General features: G+C 41.5%; 1 long non-coding RNA gene across 1 annotated transcript; it reads left to right on the plus strand.

Moving 5' to 3' along the window:
- The first annotated feature begins 472 nt into the window (after positions 1-472).
- LOC147015939 (uncharacterized) lies at positions 473-27,922 on the plus strand. Its single transcript, XR_015049936.1, has 3 exons — positions 473-1,113; positions 6,614-6,710; positions 27,582-27,922. It is a non-coding gene; the product is annotated as an uncharacterized LOC147015939 (long non-coding RNA).

Genomic DNA, 27,922 nt, shown 5'->3' on the forward strand with positions numbered 1-27,922 from the left:
ACTAGTTGACATATTTTTGTGGTATTGCGCCTTTCCTCCTTGCGTATTCTGCCCCTCACCCATGCCCTTTAGTAGTCTGTAAAGCTGCTGTCCTTTGTCATGTAGCTCCTCTGTGGGCTTAGATCGTTGTATGTAAAATTACAGGTCTGACAGGATGGTGCAGAGGTAGCACACTTACCTTTGAGTTCTTTTAATCTCAGTTTGATTCTTGTGCCGACTATAAACTGTCAAACTCGTGCTTGGCAAGTCAGGCATTGCATCATAAAGTGTGCCATCTCTCGGATGGATGATAAGCTGGGCACACCGTATGCTGGCATTACATGGTTGATGTTTAAGATCCGATAGTGTCTTTCAACGGAGAGTAAGCGAGTTATTGCCACCAATATAATCCCTGACTGTGAGATGGCTTCATATGCCTGGTGTTGGCTTAATGGCTAGAGTGGTGGGCTTGGGATCCTTGGGTCCTGAGTTCAAATCCTGCTCAGCTGTTGAATTAATACTAGGTGTGGTTGATGCTGCCTGTCATCCTTCTGAGGTCAGCAAAATAAGTGCCAACTTGCTGGGATCCTGTGTCGGAGTGGCGACCTGTCCAGGATTGTGCCCAACAGCCAAGGAGATTGCGTTGGCAGCACCAACGCTCTGCACAGAGTATGGTCCCAATGGAATGAGATGGCTTTGGTAACCCTGAATCTGCTCTTGGGTAAACCACGTAAGAGAGAAACCATTTACAATGTTTAGAGTTCTATATGATTCAGAATTCATTAACACCAGAAGTGCATGCCAATGCCAGCACTTCACTTGATATGCAAAGGAGATGTATATAAAAAAGACAAAGGGATTATAAATAAAAAGGTAGAAACAAAGGTGAAGGCTGCATAGTTATATGATGTGGAAATGGAGAATTGTATCTTATTAACTGCAAAAGTGGATTGTATATTTTTTAACTCAAAGTTGAGGCTCATGGAAGAGGTGGCTACTTAATGACAAATGATTATCATTTATCATTTGAAATCCGTGAACATTTTCCTCTGGTTTGCCATGTATTTTTGACAGGATGGGGAGGAAGCACGGAAACCTGCAAGCAAGACAGCTTGCTGAGTGGGATGCATTAATGTGAGTATTAAATATTGCAGGTAGGGATGATGGTGCGCTGCTTGCTTGGATGCGAGGGTGCAATTGAACAGTCTCTGGAAGGCAGTTCCACAAATGGGTGAATGGAGGAACAAAAGAATGGAGATGGGCAAAAAGACTGGATTTTGGAGAGTTGAACCAGGTGGGAGCTACTGGTGAAACTACATCCATATATAAAATTAAGACCAAGACTTAGCCCAAGGCACTGCCACTCGCACTCCAGCCTCCACTCAGAGAGAAGAAGAGAGGATTCCATTGATAGCAACGCATTGACTGCATAGATGAATGAAGTCAAAAATCTAGGTATGAAGGCAGCATTGTCTGTAGTGAGCCTGCAAGTGGATCAGGGTACGGATTGTGACAAAAATACCTGAGATATGACCGAAGAGATGGTCGAAGCCTCTTGTTTGAGATGTTCGACCTCCAACGATTGCTGAGAGAGGAGCAGCAACATATCCAGAGCTGATGACTGGGTCGCAATCCAAACTGCTTGTAAGCGATCAATCTTCACATCAGCAGCAATGTTGGATTCCATGACTTTGCTTATAAATGGAAGTAAGCTAACTGGTCTGTAGTTGATAGGATCTGTTTTACACACTCCTTGTGGTTGGGAATGCCGTTTTATAATTTCCAGAGACATAGGAGGCAGCCAAAGGAGGATAGACTGAGACCACAGCCAGAGGATAAACAAGAGCAGCATAGCAGGATTTGAAAACATGGGCACTGATGTCATCTTTACCGATGGCAGATGAAGAGTCGAGGTTAGACAGAACTTCCTCTACCCTCTCGGATGTGAAAGACACAGAATCAACAAGGCATTGAGTGGGAACAGAGTGAGATGGGGTCGGTACACAAAATTCGGAGGCAAATAATGAATTCAGACTTTCTACCTTATTTTGAGCAGTTTGCGCTATGCCGTTTGAGGTGAGGAATGGAATGGAGATGGAGCCCAAACCAGAGACAGAATGGACAATGTGCCACCATAGCTTTTAGGAAGGAGACTGGTTGGAGGGTACAGCATTGACATTTGCAAGATGGTGTTTTCTGGTTTCTCTAAATAATTGATATAGACTTGTTGTGAGTCTTAACCTCCCTTCACATCAACAGAAATGTCCATATCGGCACCAGAGTGGCTTTTGATATGATGAGACTTACGATGGAGTAATTTAAGACGGAGTAGTTTACGCCGCTGTCTGCTTCGCTTCAACAACGTAGCAGCACCAGAGTACCAGCGATATGAATGACTCCTTGATTTGATGTGGAGTGATAAAGGTCAGAGTTCATTTTACACCTACCCATGTGTGTGCCACTAGCACGGTGATATTTGGCGAGCTACGCTTGATTGGGAACCTAGCGACAAACACGGAGACGGTCCGGTCGATGTGAATGGGTCCCACCTAATTTGATGCAGACATTTTACGAGTTTGATACACTTTTCAAGGCGACGTGAATGGGTTTACAATGAAGTGCCACTTCGATACAGCACCAGATACAGAGTATGATCCGGAGCATTGATGTGAAGATAGATTTCGAGATTGACGGAAACTTGCTGTCAGTCGGCTTGGCCTTCAATGTTGAGAAAACTGAGCTGTTTGACTGCAATATCCTCACATCAGGATGCAGTGTACAAAGGCTGCAAGCATGAATAAGATATGCACAGACGGGATGGAATAAACCTGTGAAAGTTGTTGCCATCACAATATCAGATGCTGAACAGCCAGCTATAGTCGGGTCGAGAATCAAACCCAGACTTGACAGCTCAAAGGTAAACGGACTGCATGTGTACCATCCTGTCAGACTCCAAGTAATGTACGAGGTATTTATTAATTTCTAAATCATATGATGAAAGCTCATTCAATTATCTAGTCGTCCATCATTGGAGGCCGTCGTCGGACGGAGGTAGTCGTCCATAAGAGCTTCTTTGACGCATCGATTTGATTGCTCACAACTGTTACAGATTGGGAAAAGATTCTAAAACAAAGGCATATTCAACAAATCAATGCCGAATAACAGGTGGAAGTTTTCTTCGACCAGAGCATGAACTGAAATGGATAGTCTTGGTTGGAAAATATTGGAGGAGCTATAAATTTTGAAAGCTTGAGCAGACAGCACAGTGGGTGGGCTTCGTGTATTTATTTATTTATTTTTCTAACAGAGCCTACCTTCTGTCTCTCGTCACGTGATATACGGAATACTTCATAATGTTAATCTGTGTTTCACAGCTTCGTTGTTCGTTGCCACTGACCGGCACTACCCGTCACATTTTCAAAATGGTCGCTCATTCTTGGTGTGAACGAAATCACACAAAATAGCAAGAATGTACATTCTTTACTTTTTCTATTTGGACGTTCACTCGAAGATTGAAGGAGAATTGAGTAAAATTAATTAAAAATGTAAAAGAAGAGGCAAGGAAAGGGGAGATAAAACAAGAAAGTTTTCAGAACAGCTGGAGGAAAGAAGGAGATAATTGAAAGGGGGTTGTGGGAATGTATGAGAAATAGAATGGTGGGTGAGGATATCAGTTATGCCACCACTTTTGCTACAGTGATATGTAAAGGCTCTCTAATCTGTTTAAAGTAGAACCACAATGACTCTATGTGACATCATGACCAATGAAGTAGTAAAACATGAAAGTTTTCTCTTACACTCCCTTTGAATGGCTTCGGTCTTATTATTAAAAATGCCAATATTGCATCGATTCTTGAGCTCTGAATGTTTGAACTACAGCATGATACCACGGATATGTTCATTGGAAGGAAAACTTTGATCACCTGTTGTAGAATCAAGGTCTTGGCATGTTGTTCCTGATTCAAGATGAACATGGACCCTTATCTGCCATGAAGAATACGACACTTTTGACATGACATAATATGCCCCAAAATGTTCTGTACGAATGTGCATAAACCCCAGGAAGCTGAAGAGTTTGGGCCGAAATAAAATGTATTGAGTGTCTGAGATAGGGATTGTTGGTTGGAATGGCTCACCAATTTGGAAAAGTACATGAGAGAAAGGGCTGTGCCTCTGCATAATGAAAAGACTTGGAGAACTTTCTCACTTTGCAGAACGAGCACCTGCTCATACTGCAAACTCTCGACCTTGTGGGCCGGTGCAAGGCCCAAGTGGACTCGCGTTTGCTACACAAACCCCCCAGACGGATCGCGACCAGAGAATGGACTGTATCTGGATTATGTTCTTCTGAACACTGATGGGAAGGACATATCTGGGTCTTGTACATGTACAGGTTGAGTTTTAAAAGATATGTACTATTAATCATGTTGGGAAGGGGCGGGGAGCTATGGGAGCTGTGAGGGCTGTTATAAATATATTTATTGTTTGGTTCTGGGGCCACAAGAGAAATTATACTAGATTTTTGCATCGATTGATAAATGTTGAAGTGTGCGTGCATGTGTGCTTGTGTGCGTGCGTGTGTGCGTGTGTGCGTGCGTTAACTAGCAACGGCAGGTCAAAAGTGCCTGGTCAGCCAAACTGAGTCACTGAAAACGCAAACACAGTGCTTTAGGATCATCCAATTGACTCGAAATTTCAACAGGATTTGCATATAAAGTCAATGAATTCAACCACCAATTATTTTTGAGGTCAACCTCAGCCAAATTTCTGAAATTGTCAATTTTCATCCGATTGACTTGAAATTTGAAGAGGATTTACATATCAGGTCACTGCATTAAATGAACAAGTATTTTTGAGGTCAACATAGGCCAAAAGGTCATCATCGGCTGAGTTTGTAAAATTGTCAGTTTTCATCTGATTGACCCGAAATTTGAAGAGGATTTGCATATCAGGTCACTGAATTCAAACACCAATTATTTTTGAGGTCAAATAGGCCAAAGGTCAATAACTTCAGTTAAATTTTTCAAACATGAATTTTCATTTGAATTAATTTAAATTTGAAAAGGATTTGCAAATTTGGTCATTGAATTCAACAACCAATTATTATTAAGGTTAAATGTGTTTTATGGATTTCACACATATCATGCTGACATCTTTCTTGTTACCTGTGAAAATTGAAGATTTTTTCAAGTATATTGGTTAGTCTTGTGCGTTATTCTATCTTTCTGTTTTTATGTCAATCACCGATAGGTCACAATTTCAAACCAATCTTCACGAAACTTCACCACCTGGTAGAGTTCGTCATAAGCATGAAGCCTATTGTTTTTGAGGTCACAAGGTCAAAAAGTCAACATAGGCCAAATGTCAACTTTGTCACATTTCTGAAATCCTCAATTTTCATCTCATTGACTTGAAATTTGAAGAAGATTTGCATGTCAGGTCACTGAATTCAACCACCAATGATTTTGTCGGTCCACATAGGCGAAAAGGTCAACCTAGGCCAAATTCTAAAATTGTCAATTTTCATCTGATTCACTTGAAATTTGAAGAGCAGTTGCATATTTGGTCATTGAGTTCAACCACCAATTATTTTTGAGGTCAAATTTGTTTTATGGATTTTGCAAGTATCGTGCTCTGCATGACATCTTCTTGTTTGTTTGTCTGTTTGTTTGTGTTCTGGATATCTCAAAACATTATCGACAGATTCTGATGAAATTTGGTGGACAGGTTTGGTGTGTGACAAGGACGAATTGATTCGATTTTGATGAAGATCCGGATCCGGACCCGGCTCCTAGAATTTTTTAAGTGATTATTCACCATTGAGAGATAAGGCCAAAATGATATATAGCACGATATCTCAAAAAGTTGTTGACAGATTAGGACGAATCTTGGTGTATACATTTGGTGTGTGACAAGGAAGAATTGATTCAATTTTGATGAAGATACAAATCTGGATCTGGATCCAATAATTTTATGTTATTCTTCACCATTGAGAGATGGGGCTAAACCAATATATAGCACGATATCTCAAAAAGTTGTGGACGGATTTGGACGAAACTTGGTGGGCAGATGGGACCAAAAACGATATGTAGCAGGATATTTCAAAAACTTATTGGGCCTGATACGTTCGACTGAATCAGGCATTGCGTGGCAGAGGTAAGCGCTCCACCAAGTGCCCTACTTGTTATTTATTTACTTATTTTAACATTATTTCCACTCAGTTGAAACATTCTCTCAGACTCAATATTCAACCTGAGTTCATAAAACACCTTACCCCACATAGTATTATGAAAAAGGACATGAGTTGGATGTGCGAGCAGCAGATTTTAATTGGTCGAGATGATGCAAAATTCTACAATATTTTGTCCTAGTACTGTTAAAAGGAAGGGTTTTGAAAGTGCCAAGAAGGCAATTGTTTTCAACAGTGTTGAAGTACATAATTCAATTGAAATAAAATAAAGATTGCAGAAAAAACTTTTTTCGGAAGATTCCCACTGTTGATGCAGCATCTTTTACACTACCTTATTTAACCTGTTACAAATTAGTTATCTGTGCTTGTTATTTGTGTCATTTATGCATCCTTGAAAAGTTTCCTGTTTGGAATAATTTTCAATCTTGTTTCACTACCAGACAGACAGACAGACAGACAGACCGACTGAAAAAGTGTCTCACTTCTCTCTGCACATTTGCGATTTGGAAGAATGCAGAGCCCAAGTACCATTAAACTACAGGTTCGTTTTTCAATTCGTGTCCCGATTCGTGTTCAAAATACAATATTAAATTTAAATTAAGTTGTTCCTTGATCATAAACTGACATCTGTAGACAGACAGACAAAGCGAAGCAATTGCCTAAACCCACTTTTCACTTTGCGCACAGGGTAACTATCATGATGTTATATGCAACCTGCCATTGGGTTGTTTGTTAGGAAAACTTTAGCGGACCATATTATAACCTGACTATCACATGCAATTTCTGGCTGTTATGCCAGATGAGCAAACAAATGATCCAGTTTAACACACTGTTCTTGATCAAATATACACTGAAGCGTGAGCACTTGTATTGACAAATTAACTTGAAGAAGTACAAAACTTCTTTTTTTTTTTTTTGTTCAAATCAAGGTTAAGTACCTGCATGTGAGTCGTGACCCTCCCTTATGCTGTGTATCCTTTATATGTTACATGCAATATAAACTCATTAGCAATGAAACATACAAGCTCGCAAGTCGATTCTTTAGCAGGGGAGCGGCACTAATTGAGGCGTAGTTTTAATTAACCTTCGGCGTAACCCGTTCATTGAAACAAGCACGTGGCTAATCTTCACTTAAATAATGCGCTTCGAGCCTTTTGCTCCTCGTCCTTGAATCTCGAAGGTTTTGCTTCCTTTTGACATCACCACGTGTCACTTCCTTGCATTTAATCATTTAATGAACGAACAAGGAAATGAAGAACGAAGTAATAAATAAATAAATAAAAATAACAATGTTTTTACATTCTTGATGAGTAAAAATAATTTAAGAGATTGATGTTAAAAATTTAATGAATCAGTGTTGAGTTATATATTATATATGATGGGAACAAACAAATCCAAAAGGATGTTATTAATCCCTTTCCTTTTTTATTTTTAAAAATACATGTATCTTCTTTCTAATGATTTTGAGCTGAGACAAAAAAGTCATATTACTGTTCTGCAAATTATGAAAATTTGTTCTTTCTTAAATCACTGGGAATTATTCATGAAAACATTAAGTTGAATGATGTAAAAAAGGGTTGGAACAAATAAAGGTTTAACAAAAACACGAGTTATTCTCAAAAGACTAAAAATTGTGAAAAGACACAAAGATTTCATTTTTAAATAATACTTATAAAACACACACACACACATCTTTTTTTAAAATTAAAAAAAAACTATGAGGAGGCAAACAACAGGAGAAAACAAAATCACATGTTTGACAGTACCCCAATGAGATTATATCGCAAATTAGGCAAACAAAAGCAGAATGTCTCAACTCCACCTGAAAAAGAAAAGCTAGAAAAATTCTGGAAAGGAATTTTAGAAGATCCAAAAGAATATAAGGAAGCAGAATGGATCCCCAACTTATAAAAGAAAAAGCAACATCTCGAGGAAATGCCCGCAGTGATTATTGATGAAGAAAAGAAAAATCAGAAAAAACTTTAAAAAATGTCAAACTTTAAAAGCCCAGGCCCAGATGAAATTCCAATTTTCTGGTTAAAACAACTTGATGCTCTCCACAATCACCACACCAGGACATTCAATAAACTGATCCAAGAGGAAAAGGCAGTGGATAGATAAGTGATTTGTAGAAGGAAACACATTTCTCATTCCAAAATCTGAAGAAACCCAACTTCCTCACAAATACTGGCCAATAACATGCCGACCAATAACATACAAACTCCGAACAGGAATCATCAGAGAAGTTATGTACCATCACCTAACACAACAAGGAGGTTTGGAGGCAAAACAAAAGGGATGTAGAGGTTGTTATGAAACAATTGACTTCCTACTACTGAACAAGGCCACATTGGGAAATTGCAAAATGCGAGGAATCAAATTGTCCACCGCCTGGATAGACTATAAGAAAGCGTTTGACAGTGTTCCACATTTGTGGATGATAAAATGCATGCAAATGTACAAAATCAATCCTCAAATAATCAAACTGATTGAGAAAACAATGGAGCTCTGGAATACCACATTTATATTACAGCACTCAGAAGGAAATATCAAAATACCAGACGTGAAGACATGGCGTGGGATCTTCCAGGGAGACAGTTTTTCCCCTCTTGTTTTGTCTGGCTCTGGACCTACCGAGGAACCTCATCACCAAACAAGCACACGTATACACCCTAACACCCCATAGAGGAGCATCCAAAGAAACAGGAAAGGTGACACACCCACTGCACATGGGTGATTTAAAGCTCTTTGTAACGAATGACAAAACATTGACAGAACTGAAACTTGTAAAACGGTTCTCCAAGGTCTTTCAAATGGAATTTGGACCAACATTTGAAGAAGGTCAACCAATAAAACCAGACAACATAAAATTGACCCTGAAACAACAAGACAGTCGTAAGAAAACAAAAATTCATACAAATACTTTGGAGTAGAAAAGAAGCCACTAAATTTGTCAAAAACAAAGTGCAAAACAATTGTCAAAGAGTACCTATGTAGAACGAAGCTGGTCCTGAAAACATCTCTCCCCCAGAAACAAAATCAAAGCCAGAAACCAACTTCCAGTACCAGTGTTCCAACACAGCTCTGGAATAGTAAACTGGCCCCAATCAGAAATCAATAAGTTCGACATCAAAACAAGAAAACTCCTTACCATCCACAAAATGTTCTACAAAAAACAGTGTATCCCAAGAATGTACCGGCCGAGACGAGAGGGAGGTAGTGGCCTGATGGAACTCAAACAGGTGCACAGAGGGATGAGTGTTGGACTAGCTGAGTATGTGAAATGCTCAACAGACTATCGGATTCAGTTTGTAAACAAACATGAACACAACAATCGTGAAAAAGTATCCCTAACTCACCTTGCAAATAATTTCTAAAAACAGGTGCGAATAGAAGATGCTGCACAGGAAAATGAAACGGCAACAAATTCAGCCTCAACGATGGCAAAAAAAAAAAATACATAAAAAGATATATCAACAAATATACACTAGCAACTGAAAGAACGACAAAAGAGCAGGAAAATACAAAAAATAATGGACCAAGTGGGGATAGACTAAGAAGGCTCATTAGAATGGCTAAGAAGAGGTCCGCTTAACTGGGATAGAGAACGAATAATAATAAACGCCCGCCAGGCAAAAATAGTTAAATCATATACACATCAAAGCATTCCTTTCCTGTAGTAATTCTCTGCAGACTGTTGAAGTATATGAGAGTACAACTCTCATATACTATATTTCTAACTGTGGCATTTTTACCTGGGGAGCCAACATCAAGGACACCACACTAATGGATTATCAAAGATGGTGGGACTGAGCCAGACGGACAAGTATAAGTTCTGCAAGCAGAAACAGAAAGAACTAATCACCTGCTTTCGGGATGCAAAATACTATTATCAGAACAACTTTACACACAATGGTACAACAAAGCATGCAAAGTGATTCATTGGCACATCTGCAAAAAATTCAACATCCTTGTTTCAGAAAGCTCGTGGAAGGAAACCAAGGGCAATCATTGAAAATAAGGATGTCATGCTCACGTACGACATGATTATCCCATCGAGCATGAACATAGTCTTGCGACCAGACATTGTTCAGAGGAACAAAAAGGAAAAGACAGCATTGCTGACTGAGGTGTCAGTACCCAGTTATTTTGGCTTAAATAATGCAGAAATCAAGAAAATGACCAAATACCAGGACCTCAAAAACGAGATCAAGAGATCTTGGAAGCTGAAGAGTGTCGAAATTGCACATCAGTGATAATTCGAGCAACAGGGGTAATAAAGAAGAACCTCACTGAGATTTTGAAAACTATCCCCAGAAGTATTACCAAAAACGAACTACAACTGGAGACTATCCTGGGGTTCGGTGACTGTCCTGAAAAAATCCCCCGGAACAAAACTCTGAGAACAACAAAGTTGAACCGCTTGGTCCATGAACTGTGATCCCTTACCGAAGCAAAGGTGGATACTTTGAGTCCTGGGAGGACTTCGTTCCATGTCCTCAAACCTGCAAATGGAGATAACGACCAACAAAACACACACACACACACACACACACACACACACACACACACACACACACACACACACACACACACACACACACACACACACACACACACACACACACACACACACACCAAATTTCGATATAAATAATGTACTCGAAAGATTAAAGGTTTAATGCAAAAGTATTTACAGGAAACAATTTTTTTGAAAATGCACCAAGGTTTTGATTTCCAAACAAGACGACTGACACTCCTCACCAAAGGTGATCAGGGTTGTGAACACATTGTCCTTATAACATGATATACTGCATTCCACATACACAGAAATGTACAACACAAAAGACACTGGCATCAGACACGAGACAATTTGATAAATTTTATATGAAGCACAAACACGTAAATGAACATCGTGGTTAAAGGCACACCCCCCCCCCCCACCCACACTCAACCCACCATCCACTTACAACCTCAAGGTCTGGTGGTTCGAAATGCTGCCGTGGATTTCAATCACACTATGGTTATTTATTTCATTGTTTCAAACGAACAGATTATAAATAAATAAATAAATAAATAAATTACCTGCCTTTCAGTCATATATTGTCCATTTTAATCTCGTGTTCATTTACATTTCCCCAGGGAGAATATATATATATATATATATATATATATATATATATATATATATATATATATATATATATATATATATATATATATATTTTGCTGTGATCGTGAACTTCACGATCACGACCTCAGCAGCAGATCCACGAATATTTGATTCCTGTAATTCCATGGATCCTCGGCCTTCATTCTGCCTCGACCCCCTCATGCACACCCCCACGGCCCACACTCTAGCTCTCCTTCATTTACGGCCCGTGGAACATCCATTGTGGGTCGAACTGCGGGGAGGCCCACTAGAACAAAGAGCGTGGTGAATGGGGACACGTTGAAGAGGCATCGGCGCCATCGCGCCCAGTGCTTTGACACTATTAATGAATTTTCCCGTTTTCAACAAGAGGCCTTGAAGGGCAGTTGCTCGTCGAGTCGTTAATGTGAGTTTAATCAGTGCCCAGGCATCGCAACTCGAGGTGGGGTGTAGGGTAGGATAGGGGAGAGGGGGGGGGGCAGAGCAGGATAATCTGAGCAATGAAACGAGCCTAATGTGATTTTAAATTGTTTAATTAGGTTAATAATATCTCTCATTAACGATGAGCAGCTCGTGAGCAGGCTCAGGTGATTACACAAAAGAAAGGACTTCGTCCTCGGACTACGAAGGAAACCGATCACGGGGCAAGTGAATATAATCGGATCCAATTATCTCGTCTATACATCGTGTATGTATATATATATATATATATATATATATATATATATATATATATATATATATATATATATATATATATATATATTGCGTTTCGTATACTTATAATTCAGCCTGAACAGAGTAACACGGTGGAGTCTCGCAGGTGGGCACCAAACAGGTATAGGTAGGTATACTGTACTACACTAAACATAGGCACCACCTACACTGAACGATAGCTAGAGTCGAGCCTATGTTTAGTGTGGTCGAGCTGCGAGACCATACTCTTTTGTTGCTGAAGTATCCTGGAATTAAAGGATAAGTTTTCGGCTCTTAAAATCGGCTTCCCTTTCACTGGCGGTGTTGCGGAGAGGGAGAGTAGCAGTGGAGCTTCTTTCCAAGCATTACCCGATAGGAGTCCCGAGAAGCAAGGGGTGAAGCACAATGCCTGTTTAATTACCGTGGTATTTATCTCCCGGTGAAAAATGAGCCCGCGCCGAGGCTTTGTGAAAATGAGCTATGATAAATCAGCGTGTCCGGCCACTGCATTCGTCCGAAATTAAGGCCATCTTTTACCGGAGCTCCTGCCTGGCTGCCTGCACCCCTTCCTTCTCCGCCTCCGAATCTGCATAGGGAAATGCTGTCCATAAATTGTTTTGGGGTGGTGGTGAGTGTGGGGAGTCGGAGGCGTGTTCGTGTGAAGGAGAGCGCGTGCGCTTTCGAGGTTTGTGGCGCACGCCAAGTTCAGGCCTCTCAGGACAGTTTAGGGCTGATCCGCTGGGAGGATGAGTCGCCTTTAAGTGGCACATTCCAGACATGTGCACCTTTAACAAAGGAGAAACGTGGCGTTCGTTTATCATTAATACTTGACAGCAATTATAACCGTTTAATACATATTGCTTTGTTCTTGGTACAGATGTGAAGTTGTAAAAGTCACTATTAAAGCAAACTGAAGAAAAAGGAACACCACCTCAAAGCAGGAAAAATTATTCCTAATCAACGTGTTCCCCGAATCACCGGCTTTTGGCATCGAGTGTTGCGGTTCTTTGGCGCTGCCATCCCGCTCCACAGTCTCCTTCGTGCGGTTGAAGCACTCTTCCATGACCGCCCTCTGGCTCCCGCCCCTCCGCCCCTCTCTCCCAGCACGCGGCTCCGAGCCGAGCTGTTACACGCTTCATTGGAGAAGGATTACAGTTTATGCAAGGTCAGTGGGGATGTAATAATTATAATCACACGTGGGTTAGCCGCACAACGACTCTCGTTTGTTATCTTCAGTCCAGCAGCTCTGATGGGCAGCCAGCTCCATGGCAGGGGAGCTGTGATTTACAGGGTCTGGTCACGTGTTTGTGTTCGTGTGTGTGTGTGTGTGTGTGTGTGTGTGTGTGTGTGTGTGTGTGTGTGTGTGTGTGTGTGTGTGTGTGTGTGTGTGTGTGTGTGTGTGTGTGTGACGAGCTGGAGTCAGCATGCATGAGGTTCAAAGGCTGTTGTAGGAAAGCTGCACGACTTATCGGCCAATGAATGGCATGATGAGTGTGTTAGTTCTCTTGAATCAACCTGACCAGGCCTTTGAAGAAGAAATGACAGAAAACTTTTATTGATCTATACAAAATGATACAATGCCTATAATGATACAATATATATATATATATATATATATATATATATATATATATATATATATATATGTATATATATATATGTATATATGTATATATGTATATATATATATATATATATATATATATATATATATATATATATATATATATATATATATATATATATATATATATATATATATATATATATATATATATATATATATATATATATATATATATATATATATATATATATATACATATATTTGGAAAGGGAGACGTTGGAATGGTGTTTCATGTTATATTCGGTGCTGTTTTGTAAACATATCGTTAATGGTGACAAATATTGTAAAAAGTCAGTTATTTCAAAGTTTTTACTAATAAGACAGTTGCAAATAAGGTATGCATCTGCCTTTGTTCCAGGGACACTATGTTGGTTTACAATTGCATTCATCATTCATGAGCGTCATTCATTTCACAACATCGACAGCTCGGCATTGATGGAACTCCCCATGGGCACGATAAGTGGGACTGCGACCCACGTAGTTTGTTGATTCCGCAAGGAAGTCGCAATGTGGATGATAAAGGAACTCGGAAGTAACATCGAGCAGCAAGCAGAGCACGTGGTGCACAAAAGAGACGACTGCCAGAGATGTCCGATTCAATGGAAGCCTGATGGAAAGCCCCAGAATGCACGAACCGTGGAAATATGTTTCACAAAATCGTCTTCTTTGATTTTGCAGGTGTCGTGGTTTTGGCCCATTGTCAAACACCCTTTCGCTGTCCTGTAAAGCCATGCCCGGCAGTATAATTCCCACGTCCACATCTATATATCTCACGAGTTCACAGTCTAAAATAGCCCCTCGACAGCAATCGCAACCTGTCTTCATCAGCAGCAGTTTAGAAAGCAATCGGTTCGTTTTGCTCTGATCCGAAATGCACATCTGGCACATTTCCTCCACACAAGTCAGAAAAAAAACATTTTAAACTCGAAGGGTACTCGGTGAAGCGCATACCTCCGCCATGCAATGCCTGATCCACGAGAACATGTCAGGTCCATCACATGTTTGAAATATCATGCTATACAGGACTATATCGTTTTTGGTCCGATCTCTCAATGGTGAAGAATCACTTTAAAAATCAAATATTCTCGTAGTCGGATCCAGATTAGGATCTTCAGTGAAAATTAATAAATTCGTCCTTGTCACACACCCAACGTGTCCACCAAGTTTCGTCCGAATCCGTCCACAACTTTTTGAGATATCGTGCTACGTATCCTTTTTGGCCCTATCTCTCAATGGTGAAAAATCACTTAAAAATACTAGAAGTCTGATCCAGATCCGGATCTTCACCAAAATCGAATCAGTTCATCCTTGTCACACACCGAACTTGAGCACAAAATTTCATCCGGATCCGTCCACAATTTTTTGAGATATCCTGTACACAGACAAACAAACAGAGAGACAGACAGACAAACAAACAAACAGAAAAGGAGAAAACATGAAGGGATGGAATCCCCCCCAAGTGACCAAATAAGGGAGGAAGGAATGATAGGGACAGAATGACACTGCAATACAGCACCTCTATACAGCACCACAATACAGCATCACAATACAGCATCTCAATACAGCACCTCAATATAGCACCAAAATACAGCACCACAATACAGCACCTCAAAACAGCACCACAATACAGCACCTCAATACAGCACCTCGAAACAGCACCACAATACAGCACCTCAATACAGCACCTCTATACAGCACCTCTATACAGCACCACAATATAGCACCAAAATACAGCATCACAATACAGCACCTCTATACAGCACCATAATACAGCACCTCTATACAGCACCTCCATACAGCACCTCCATACAGCACCTCTATACAGCACCACAATACAGCATCACAATACAGCACCTCTATACAGCATCACAATACAGCACCTCTATACAGCACCTCAATACAGCACCTCAATACAACACCTCAATACAGCACCTCAATACAGCACCACAATACAGCACCTCAATACAGCACCACAACACTGCAGCACAATCCTTTACGAATTCCCATCACGACATCTTTTGACATGTTTTGTCATTATATGTGGCAATCGTAGCAATTGTATGAAGATGTCTATGTTCGAGGTAGTTGTATATTTGTGGTGTCTGTTGGTTTAATTGGTTCACGAGTCAGTAAGTGACCACTATATTCGTTATGGGTGTGTGCCTGTCTGTCCGTCTGTCCCAAGCATAGCTCCGTGGGTTTTGATCCGATCTTGATAAAATTTTGGGTGCGAGGTTTGTATCATGATCTAGTTGTGTTTTCCGGAGAATGGGCGTGGTGCACCCATTATGGGCGGAGCCACGCCCAAAAAACATGTGTTTCTGAGGGGTAGCCAGTTTCAAGTTACATCTTCTCCGAGGGGTTTGTCGAATCTAGCAGGGGTTTCGGTATTTGGTTAGCCCAATGGCACCTGCATAGCCCCACGGAGCTCGATTTTTCATTTTCGTCCCAAGGTCAAGGTCACAAGGTCACGAACTTAGAAAATGTCAAAAAGTTAATAAATTGAGCATCGAGCTCATAGGGTTTTCAACTGTTTCGAATGAAAGTTGGTATGCAAGTAGTGCTCTTCGAGTACTACAACTTTCATCATTTCCCTTTTTCCCGATTCCCGCCAGTTTGCCCGTGGCGTCCCCTCGAAGGTCAAAAAATAAAAAAGGCGAACCGTGTACATTGCTCGTGAACCATCGCCGTCTCCAGACTTGTTCTGTATTTTATTTGTTGGGAGAATGAGACGGAAAAATGTCACAAGATGTCGTGGTGGGAATCCGTAAAATGATTGTGGTGTTGTCATTCCTTTCTTGTCATTCCTTCATTTTCTTTCCTACCCATCTTGTTTGGTTGTTTTTGGAGGGTTCCATCCCTACATGCTGTTTAATTTTCTTTTTTTTAAAGTTTTTTTCTGACTTGTTTAACTCTATTTTTCTCTCCGACAGGGATGCCAATGACGTCATCATCTAGTAAATTCTTTGTTTTAGTGTTTTAGGGGGGAATTTGTTTTTTTTGAATTTTTTAAAAAAAACATCCGAATTTAAAAAATAAAATGCCAACAGGATTCCAACAGCATCAGACAATGACAGTTCCCTGCTCGTATCTCATGCATGTCCCTTTCCTAGTTCCCTTAATGCCATCCATTATTCCCATCCCTTCTATCTCCACTCAGACATTCCACTACCTTATTGTCCTTCACTTTTGGAGCCAACGATTTATTTTGTATACCAACATGGCAGAACTTTTCTTTACCTCCCTCCTTTCTCTGCTCCTTCTCTTCTATTCTACCCCCACCCATACTCATATATCCTCCCAATCTTGCTTCCCTTCTCTCCCAAACTCTCTCACCTCCTTTCCTTCTCCTACTGTCCCACATTCTCTTCTTTTCCTCAATTTACTCCTTACCTATACATACACAATAAATAAATACCTCCATTCCTATCCTCTTCCCTTGTGTTCTTTTACTCAATGTTGGCATTTCCAACTTCTTCCCTCCCTATCCCCTCCCTACTTTGCAAGTGAAATAAATAGATGCCTTATAAAGGGATCAAATGATCACATTTTACAGAAGGAGGAGGTACTGCATGATTTCCTTGAACAATAGCATGCATATACAGTATATCGAAAGGTGAATTTAGATAACCAGAATGACCCCCTGTGAACCTCCACGAAAGTATCCGCTCTTGGCCCTTTGACTTCGTAGATTATGTATTTTGTCATCCCTTACACTCCACGAGGGTTTGTTATCTACGACAGAGACTTTTCGGCAGAAAATGAGTTTTACGGGAAAGTAAGTTTTACGGCAGAGTTTCTCACTCTGCACATGCGTAAGTGGAGTTCAACAGATTGTGGGGTATAGAGCACTGAAGTGTGACGTCACGTTGGCATGACAATGCTCAACTTGTTCTAAACAAAAGAACCCAAAAGCACGCTCGCTTAGATCAAACGCACTTTGCGTGTTAAAGCATCACTAAATATGGCTGCTGTGTCGATCACCTCACTGGCAACAAACCAAAATCTCTGCAAAGAGGAAATAATCATTTTCATTCCTGTCATGTAGAAAACCTTTCATGTTTTCCAGGAGACCATGTGGGAGTTTTTGTAAGCTCGCGATGAAAGAGAAATGTTACACAGTTATCGTAAGGGTTCGTTGTCATCTTGCACTCTGTACAAGCTGATAACGCATAACGTTATCCCATCTATTCACTCTTATGTCTGCTTTGGAAAGTCATGTTGGAAAAAGAGGAGAGTTCAGTGTTCATTATACAGATGAATAACCTTACGTTGGATTCTTTCACTACATGGGTCCCAATCCCACAAAATTAGTTTTAGTACTTTATTTATTATGAGTAAATCCAATCCCCCGCTTTGCTGATGGGAATAGTAAGAGGTGGGGAGTAAAAGGAGGGGAGGGAGAGAGGCGGGAGGGTAGGGTGAGGGGAGGGAAAGGAGGGAGGGGGAGTGAGGAGGGAGGGAAATAGAGGCAGGGTGGGGAGTGAGGAAAGGGGGAAGCAAGGAAGGATGGTGAAGTGAGGAAGGAGGGGAGCGAGAAGGGGTGCAGAAAGGGAAGGCAGTGTGTGGGGAGGGCAAAGGAATGCAGAGTGAGGGGAGGGTCCATCTGTCAGGGAAGGCAGCGTGAGGAGAGGGTCTGTCCGGACATAACCACCGTCCAGATATGTCAATGAAATGCAGCATGAGGGGAGGGCAAGGTAAAGCAGTGTGAGTGGAGGGTCTGTCCGAACATGTCTCAAGATAACCACCGTCTGAAGGACCGGTATACTAAGGGGGTGGGAAGAAAAAGAGAGGAGGGAGAGAGAGGGTGGAATAGCAAGGAGGTACGAAGACCGTGGAGTGGGGGAATGAGGGTCCGTCCAGACATAACCACCATCCAGACACATCCGGAGATAACGACCATCCGGACATAACCACTATCCAGATACGTCAAGGGAAGGAAGCCTGAAGAGAGGGCAAGGTAAAGCAGTGTGAGGGGAGGGTCCTTCTGGACAAAACCACCAAGGGGAGGGGAGGGGAAGGCAGCTTGAGGGGGGGGGGCAAGGTAAGGCAATGTGAAGGGAGGGTCTGTCCGGACATAACCACTGTTTCGACATGTCTGGAGATAACCACCGTCCAGACACGCATGGAGATAACAGACATGCAGCAACCGGTCCAGATGACATCAGCCCTCATGTTCTAAAAACCTGCTCTGCTGCTTTTGCTCGCCCTCTCTCTGTTCTATTCACCCTCTCATTTACTCAAGGTCATCTGCCATCTGCTTGGAAATCAGCAAGCATTACCACTCTACATAAAAAAGGTACAAAAACTGATCCTTGTAACTGCAGACCAATCAGCCTGCTCCCAATCATCAGCAAGGTCATGGAATCCATCATCGTTTCTGACATCAAATCCTTCCTCTTCTTGAATGACTTGATTTCCGACCATCAATTTGGTTTCAGACCAGGTCACTCAACCATGGATATGCTGCTTCTGCTTTCCCAACAATGGATGGAGGTCCTAAATGCCAAACATGAGATCAGAGCCATCTCCCTAGATATATCACGAGCTTTAGATACAGTCTTGCATCCCACACTGCTCACCAAACTCTCTTCTTATGGTACCCAAGGCAATCTCCACTCATGGCTTGCGGACTTCCTCTGCCGTTGCAGTCAACGTGTGGCCTTTAATGGAATTCTCTCATCTCCTCTTCCCATCCAGGCTGGAGTTCCTCAAGGCAGTGTTCCTGGCTCTGTGCTTTATCTGGTTTTCATCAATGATCTCTCAGACTCTCTGGAAAATCTTCTTTATCTCAATGCTGATGATTCCACCCTCTGCCAGTCCATCTCTCATCCCTCTGATCGGCAGGCAGCAGCCTCTTCACTCTCTGCAGACCTGTATAATATCACAAGCTGGTCAAACACTTGGAATATGTCTTTCAATCCTGACAAACCTCACACCCTCACTTTGTCTCTCTGAAAGGACCACCTTGAACCCCCCCCCATCTGCTTTCTCAGTAATCCCCTTGCAGAAGTAATTTCATTCAAGCTTTTGGGCTTCACTATCTGACACGATCTTTCCTGGAAAAGCCACATCTCCAAGCTGGCCTCCAAAGCCAGTCGGCGACTGGGTCTCCTACGTCGTGCGAAGTCCTTCCTTGGCACACCTGAGCTTCTAACCACATACAAAGCTTTCATCAGCAGTCTGATGGAATACTACTCTCCCCTCTGGGGTGGTGCTCCTGCCTCACACCTAGCTCGACTTCACGCTGTGGAAACCAAGGATTTTAGGATCATTGGTATCTCCCACGATGAAGCTGAGTATCTCACTCTCTCACTAGAGGCAGGTCAGTGGTCTTTCTGTCTTCTACCGTCTCCTGTCCATCCTTGCCTTCTCCCCCACCCCCCCCCCCCGCTCTGTGATCTATTCCCCCTATGTTTTCACAGGGCGTTCAAAGACCACCAAAACCCCTTTCTGGTGAAACTGCCAAAATCAAGAATCACTGCTCACCTTCACTCTTTCATTCCTCTTTTTCCCCACTTCTGGAACAATCTCCCACACTCTCTTCAATCCCACTCCTCCCTCCAGGTCTTCAAAAGAGCTGTTCACCACCATCTTATATCTTCCCCCATCCAAAATCTTGATCTCTTCTACCCCCGTTAATCCACCCCCAACCCATATTCTTCAAATTCTCTGTTTTCCTTCCTGAAAGTCCAGGTAGTACCATCTTGTTCACCCCATGTACCCTGCCCCATCACTCACCCTTCCACAGATCTATTGTCTCTGCTCCCCACTATTTTGTGCTTGCCTCCCCCACCCCTCTTGTCTCCTGACTTGTTATATATTCTGTGTGTTAGCTCTTACACGAGCCTCGACATGGTATACAAAAAAAGAAAAAAAACACCGTCCGGATACTTGCGGTGATAACCACCATTTGGATACATTTGGAGATAACCACCATACGAGCATAACCACCATCCAAATACGTTTTGAGATGTATATATATATATATATATATATATATATATATATATATATATATATATATAGGGTTGTGGGGATATTGGGGGTAGGGAATCAGCAGAGAATATGTTATACTTTATGAACAACACACACACACACACACACACACACACACACACACACACACGCACACACACACGCACACACACACACACACACACACACACACACACACACACACACACACACACACACACACACACCTTCGTCATGTGACAGATGGAAAAATTTGGCTCTGTAATTGAGAAAACATGTTAATACAATGAACGTCTCAGAAATCAGGAGTTATCAAATGTATTTTGCTTTGAAACTCACAAAGAGAAAGCACACCGAGTCCTATAAAATAACCAATTGCTTTAGAAACAGTCACGAGGCCAAAGGAAAAGGTGATCGCTTATATGCTGCTGTGGTTAAAAATTAAAAGCTCCAAGATATGGGATGAAACTTTGCCACCATGGTGCTCGTAACCAAGTATGCAGGCAAACGCACACACCCCCAGAGAGTCCCTAAATTACAGATCCAAATATACCCACATATGTACCTCTACCTTGTAGCAACTGCCGACTGCACATCCCGATCCGGACACAAACTGAACTGCTGTCCACTGGAGGGCACTTGCTAAGCAGGTTAGGCACTCAGGCAAGCACTCCAATTAAATGGTTGGCAAGCGATAGCTTTGCCAAACTATGTCCAAATTGGACAAATGAACACTTTCTGAACAGTCAAAACTGCTGCTAAGTTCAAATCTAGAGCTTAAATTTTGTAATTCAGCTTACTTTAAGAGATTCTCGAGGTAATGGCATGTGTGGAAATGAAATAAAGCCACAACCGCTGGCATCTCCGGGCGTTTAAAAGCATTGCAATTTATCCAGTGATTCATAGGGATCAATAATATGAGTGAGGAAAGTGGAAAAAAAACGTTATCGTTAAGAAGTCGTTGCGGCTTGTTCCAAGTCAAGGCATGGTTGAGCAGTCCAAAAAACATGGTGACTTCAGACTCCAGCAAGGTAACCCAGGATACGCCTTAAGACCCCAGAGAGTGAGGTGGCCGTGGATGCACCTGATAAAGGATATAATTAAATAAGGCCGTTAATTATCTTCAAAAGAGGTGTTTTAATTAACCCAAACACCCAATTTTCACTCATGCACTTCCTTGGAGTTTTTTCATATGCATGCAAAGTTTCAGGCTGCTAGATTTCATGGTTTTGGAGTTATGGAGGAGACACACTGACACGCACACACTGACACACACACACACACACACGCATGCACGCACGCACGCACGCACGCACACACACACACACACACACACACACACACTCAGACACTGATATTTATTTGTATAGATTTCATGGATACACACAAAACTGAATGTGAAGTATAATTTATTTTCCTGATAAAAGTAATCATAACTTTCCACATTTACAGGTATGTTGGCTCTCATACTGACAGATATTTTGAAATACATGCACCAAAGAGAACTTTATGGAGTTCAAGATACATCATTTAATTTGATATTTTATCATATTGTAGTATCTATGGCCATATTAGAGATGTGCCCATGTAATTTTAACTTAGCATATCTACATGTACACTACTAAAAGAGAAGCAGAGAGACTGACTGAGGGTGGAACGGGATAAATAGAACAATTCAAGAAGGGAAACAGAAGTACAAAGCTCATGAAAAGAATCAGACAAATATCAAAGAAATACAACATAGAAAACAACAGACTAGACACATTAGCTGCCCATAATAAACTCCAAATACAACAGATAGCAGGGAAAATAAAAAAACTATGATGAGGCCAACAATAGAAGAAATCAAAATCAACAGTTTGAAAACAACCCGAAAAAGTTCGACTGAGAGCTTGGGAAACAGAAACAAAATGTGACATCTCCCCCTAAAAAAGAGAACCGAGAAAAAATTTGGAAAGGTGTATTTGAAGACGAAAAAGAACACAACAAGGAAACAGATTGGATATGACACTTGGAAAATAAAAAGTAACATTGATAGGAAATGTATCCAATGACAACTGATGAGGAAATTTTTTTTAGAAAACCTCTTGCAAAAGCACCAAACTTAACATTCCCAGGTCTGGATGGGATTCCAAACTTCTGGCTAAAGCAACTACATGCTCTCCACCTTCACTGCGCCCGAGCATTTAAAGGACTCATCCAAGGGAAACAGCCAATGGTCAGCAGAGAATATGTTATATTTTAACTAACAGCTTACCCTAACCCTAACAGCTTGGTTTACAGAAGGCAACACTTCTGATTCCCAAATCTGAAGAAACTCACTTCCCAACAATTAGAGACCAATAAGATGCCTCCCAACAAGATACAAACTTTTAACAGGTATAATCACCAATGCAATTCATGACCACCTCACTCAACAAGGAGCTTTAGAAACAGAGCAGAAAGGATGTAAAAGAGGATACTGTGGAACAATAGACCATTTATTGTTAAACAAAACCATACTCAAAAACTGCAAGCTCTGCCAAACCAACTTATCCACAGCCTCGATCGATAAAAAAACAAGTGAAATCCTTCAAAACAACGCGTGTGGTGTAGCAGATGAGTACACTAATGTTGAAAATATGCAATTTATGCTTTTTCAGTTGAAAAACAATTAAAAAGCGTACTTAATATTTGAAATGTAAAAATCTTGTAATTATTGTGATCGATCGATCAAAGTACAACAATACAGGAACTAGAAAACGACGTATCCGACAAATACCTCGGAATAGAAGAATTCCCCCAAATACAACACAAAACAATGTGTAAAATAATCAGCAAAGAGTACCTCTGCAGAATAAGACGAATTCTGAAGTTCTGTCTCTGTCTGTCTGTCTGTCTGTCTGTCTGTCTGTCTGTCTGTCTGTCTGTCTGTCTGTCTGTCTCTCTCTCTCTCTCTCTCTCTCTCTCTCTCTCTCTCTCTCTCTCTCTCTCTCTCTCTCTCTCTCTCTCTCTCTCTCTCTCTCCAAGAAACAAAAGCAAAGCTATAAACCAACTTGCAGTGCCGGTATTCCGATATAGCTGAGCAATTATAAACTGGCCACAATTAGAGATCAACAATCTAGACACCAAAACAAGGAAACTTCTAACTGTTCACAAGATATTCTACAAAAACCAATGTATGCCGAGGTTGCACTTAATGAGATGAGAAGGAGGAGGTGGTTTGATGGAGCTTAACCAAGTGTACAGAACATCATGTTTCGGACTAGCAGTGTATGTGAAAAGCTCTACAGACTCAGATGAGATTTGTACATGAGCAAGAAAACAACAAACTGGAAAAGGGATCTTCAATCTATTTAGCAACAAACTTCCAAAAACAGGGGCAAATTACAGATACTACACAGGAAAACGAAACAGAAACAAACACAGCCCCAAACGATTGCAAGAAAAAAAAGGAAAACAAGAAAAAGAGCAATCAGAGATTGCAGACACTCACCAAGATTTGTTTTGTGTGGGGTTTGTGTATTTTTGTGTGATATATTTTGCGTGGCATTTGTGTACTGGTGTGTTACATAATTAATGAGATATAATTAGAACTGCCAATTTATAACTGCTGGCAGTGATGACCGGGTACCAAGACATCCCGCTTTGATGTAACCCTACTTTGATTGGACACCTGACCCTGACCCATGATGTTTATTATTATTATGCAATTTAATTTAGAATGGGCTGAAAATAAATTCAATTCAAATCAAATGGAAGACCAAATAGGTACAGTCCTGCATTGGAGTTATCAGAAGGAACCCAAACAAGAAAAAAGAAAAGATGAAGTCATCAGGAGAAACCTGGATAGGATTTGCATTTCAGCGGCTACTCCTCTACCCTCAAACCCATCCACATGCAGCCAAGTGAACCTTGTTCAAAAAATACATATATATATATATATCAAAAAGTACCCAGATCAAAAAATTTAAATAACTTTAGCTACCAGACCATGCATCCGATCAAGTTGAAATTTAAAACATGTATTCCCCATCATAACTTGATCATAATTGTGGTCTCAATTTGATCGATTGATTAAGCAGTTCCAGAGAAAACATTATTTAATATTTTCTTCGATTCAATATGGCTGCCAAACCATGTGACCTATCAATTATTCCTGAACAAACTTATACACCCATGGCTTGGGGAACATTTGTGTGAAGTTTCCCCTCGATCTGTCCAGCCGTTCTGGAGAAGAAGATAAAAAAAAGGTTTTAGGGTAAATCAAATCATCTTCTTCTTCTTCTTCTTCTTCTTCTTCTTCTTCTTCTTCTTCTTCTTCTTCTTCTTCTTCTTCTTCTTCTTCTTCTTCTTCTTCTTCTTCTTCTTCTTCTTCTTCTTCCAGCTGCTCCCTTTAGGGGTCACCACAGCGGATCATCCGTCTCCATTTTGCTCTATCCTCCACATCTTCCATTGACACTCCAACCACCCGCATGTCCGCCCTCACTGCATCCATGAACCTCTTCTTTGGCCTTCCTCTTCTCCTCCTACCTGACCGCTCCATCCTCAGCATCCTTCTCCCGATATACTCCGCTTCCCTCCTGTGCACATGTCCAAACCATCTCAATCTCGCCTCTCTCACTTTGTCTCTAAACCGTCCTACCTGCGCTGTCCCTCTAATATACTCATTCCTTATCCTGTCCATCCTCGTCACTCCCAACGAGAATTGCAGCATCTTTCACTCTGCCACCTCCAGCTCCGCTTCCTGTCTTTTTGCCAGTGCCACCGCCTCCAACAACATAGCTGGTCTCACTACCGTCTTATATACTTTCCCCTTCACTCTTGCAGCTACCCTTCTGTCACAAATCACTCCTGAAACTCTTCTCCACCCACTCCATCCTGCCTGCACTCTCTTTTTGACTTCCCTACCACACTCTCCGTTACTTTGGACAGTTGATCCCAAGTATTTAAACCCATCCACCTTCCCCACCACAACTCCTTGCAACCACACCATACCACTACCCTCCCTCTCATTTACGCACATGTACTCCGTCTTACTCCAACTGACTATCATTCCCCTTCTCTCCAGCGCGTACCTCCACCTCTCAAGGCTCGCCTCGGCCTGCTCCCTACTCTCCCTACAGATGATGATGTCATCCCGAACATTATAGTCCATGGAGACTCCAGTCTGATCTCGTCCATCAACCTGTCCATCACCAATGCAAACAGGAAAGGGCTCAGAGTCGATCCTTGGTGCAATCCCACTTTAACCTTAAACTGGTCCGTCGTTCCTACCACACACCTCACCGCTGTCACACTGTCCTCATACATATCCTGCACGATCCTCACATACTTCTCCACCACTTCTGACTTCCTCATACAATGCCACAACTCCTCTCTTGGCACCCTATCATAAGCTTTCTCTAAATCCACAAACACACAATGTAACTCCTTCTGGCCTTCCCTATACTTCTCCCTCAACATTCTCAAAGCAAACATCGCATCAGTGGTGCTCTTTCCTGGCGTAAACCCATATTGCTGCTCACAAATCGTCACCTCTCCTCTCAACCAAGCTTCCACTACTCTTTCCCACAACTTCATGGTGTGGCTTAACAATTTTATCCCTCTGTAATTTCCACAGCTCTGCACATCACCCTTGTTCTTGAAAATCGGAACCAGTACACTTAATCTCCACTCCTCTGGCATCCTCTCACATGAATCCTGATGCTTTACCAAAAAATAGGAGGTGGAGATTTTGAGTTCTGGGAGCCTCCCACATCCTGAAACCCACAAGTGGAGATAACAACCAACCTAAAAGGGTCATATGTTTACCTATTTTCACTAAGTTCATTTAGCCAGAAATGTCAGTGAAGTGAACTTTAAACTGAACGAATGAGTACATAACATCTCCTACAATGATTTATTGTATGTGTGTCAAATGGTAGTTACAGTACTTAATGTATGAGTATGAAATTGAATGCAATTGAAAAAAACTCCTCTGGACAGGTACACTGATTTGATTTGGTTTGATTTCCTGGTCTATCGTCGACAGATTGTTCGTGCTGCCAAAGCAGTTTCTTGGCAAAGGTTATACTCGGTGGTTTGCCATTGTCTTGCCAGTGTTGTTTGTCCATTCTGTATCCTTTTAAATGCTGGGCGTCAAGTAAGGAAGCAGCACGTACATGAGTAGTCACTCCCCTCAACCATCTTGGGAATTGGAGTTTGGGGACGTGCGACTTGCTTGCAACTTACATGCGACTTGAGTTTATAATGACTTGTTCACAGGGTTTGGAAAATAATTGTTGAATAAACATTGAGTTAAAACGGGGTTTGAAATGAATTAAAATTATTTTCCGTTTGCGGCAGACAACTTATATGGTGTTGTGCACATGTGCAGCGTGCCAGAGTTCATGGCTGCCAGGTCGCATACCGTTCTCCACTTGGGTTAAAACGTTCTCAGATCAGGATCAGGATCTTCACCAAAATCGAGTCAATACGTCCTTGTCACACACCCAACCTGTCCACCAAGTTTCGTCCGAATCCGTTCGCAACTTTTTAATCTATCCTGCTCACAGACAGACAGACAGACAGACAGACAGACAGACAGACAGACAGACAGACAGACAAACAGCCTCAGTCTCAGTGTTCGGTGGCAGGGATAATCACTTTAAGCGGATGCACGAAGCACAAATTAAATTTTAACACCAAAACAACTGAAAGAATCACTCTTTATCTTAAAAATACTGTAAATTCAACTTTTAAAATATGCAACAAGCTGGTAACTTAGACCATCAGGTGTAATATTTGTCGCTACACCCTTGAAACGTTTTGCTTTCCTCATTTCAAAAATTTCTCATCTCTTTCATACTCCACACCTTTCCTTTAGTGACATTTGCTCTCATTATACTTAATTATTTCTTCACCGTCTCTCGTCCACCTTCTCTTCAACTTCTCCGTCTCTGTTTGTTCTCCTTTCCTTGATGTGCTCCTCATGCCAGAATCAATCTTGTGCAGCGCCTGGACAGCAGCGGCTGGGAGTCAGAGCCCGGTGCCCGGGATGATTGTGGGAAGGAGATGAAAGGGATTTGTTGTTGGAAGGGGGATCCGAGTGGACACGGGCTGGGGGCACTGGTCCATGAGAACACCCAGAACGCAGGGAACTGCAGCCAATCATTTGGTCTTTGTCAACTCATGGAGACGGCTCAACGCTGGCTCGGAGGAGTTCAACACAATATACTTTTGTTGAATTAATCAAAGTCTTTATGTGAATGTGTGGTTTTTTTTTAACAACTGCACGGTAGACGACTGTGTTGGTGATTTCAAACTATCAGGTGGAAAT

This window comes from Eptatretus burgeri, chromosome 12, assembly GCF_056783735.1.
Source record: "Eptatretus burgeri isolate ZD-2024b chromosome 12, Ebu_testis_v1, whole genome shotgun sequence".
Classification (NCBI taxonomy): Eukaryota; Metazoa; Chordata; class Myxini; order Myxiniformes; family Myxinidae; genus Eptatretus; species Eptatretus burgeri.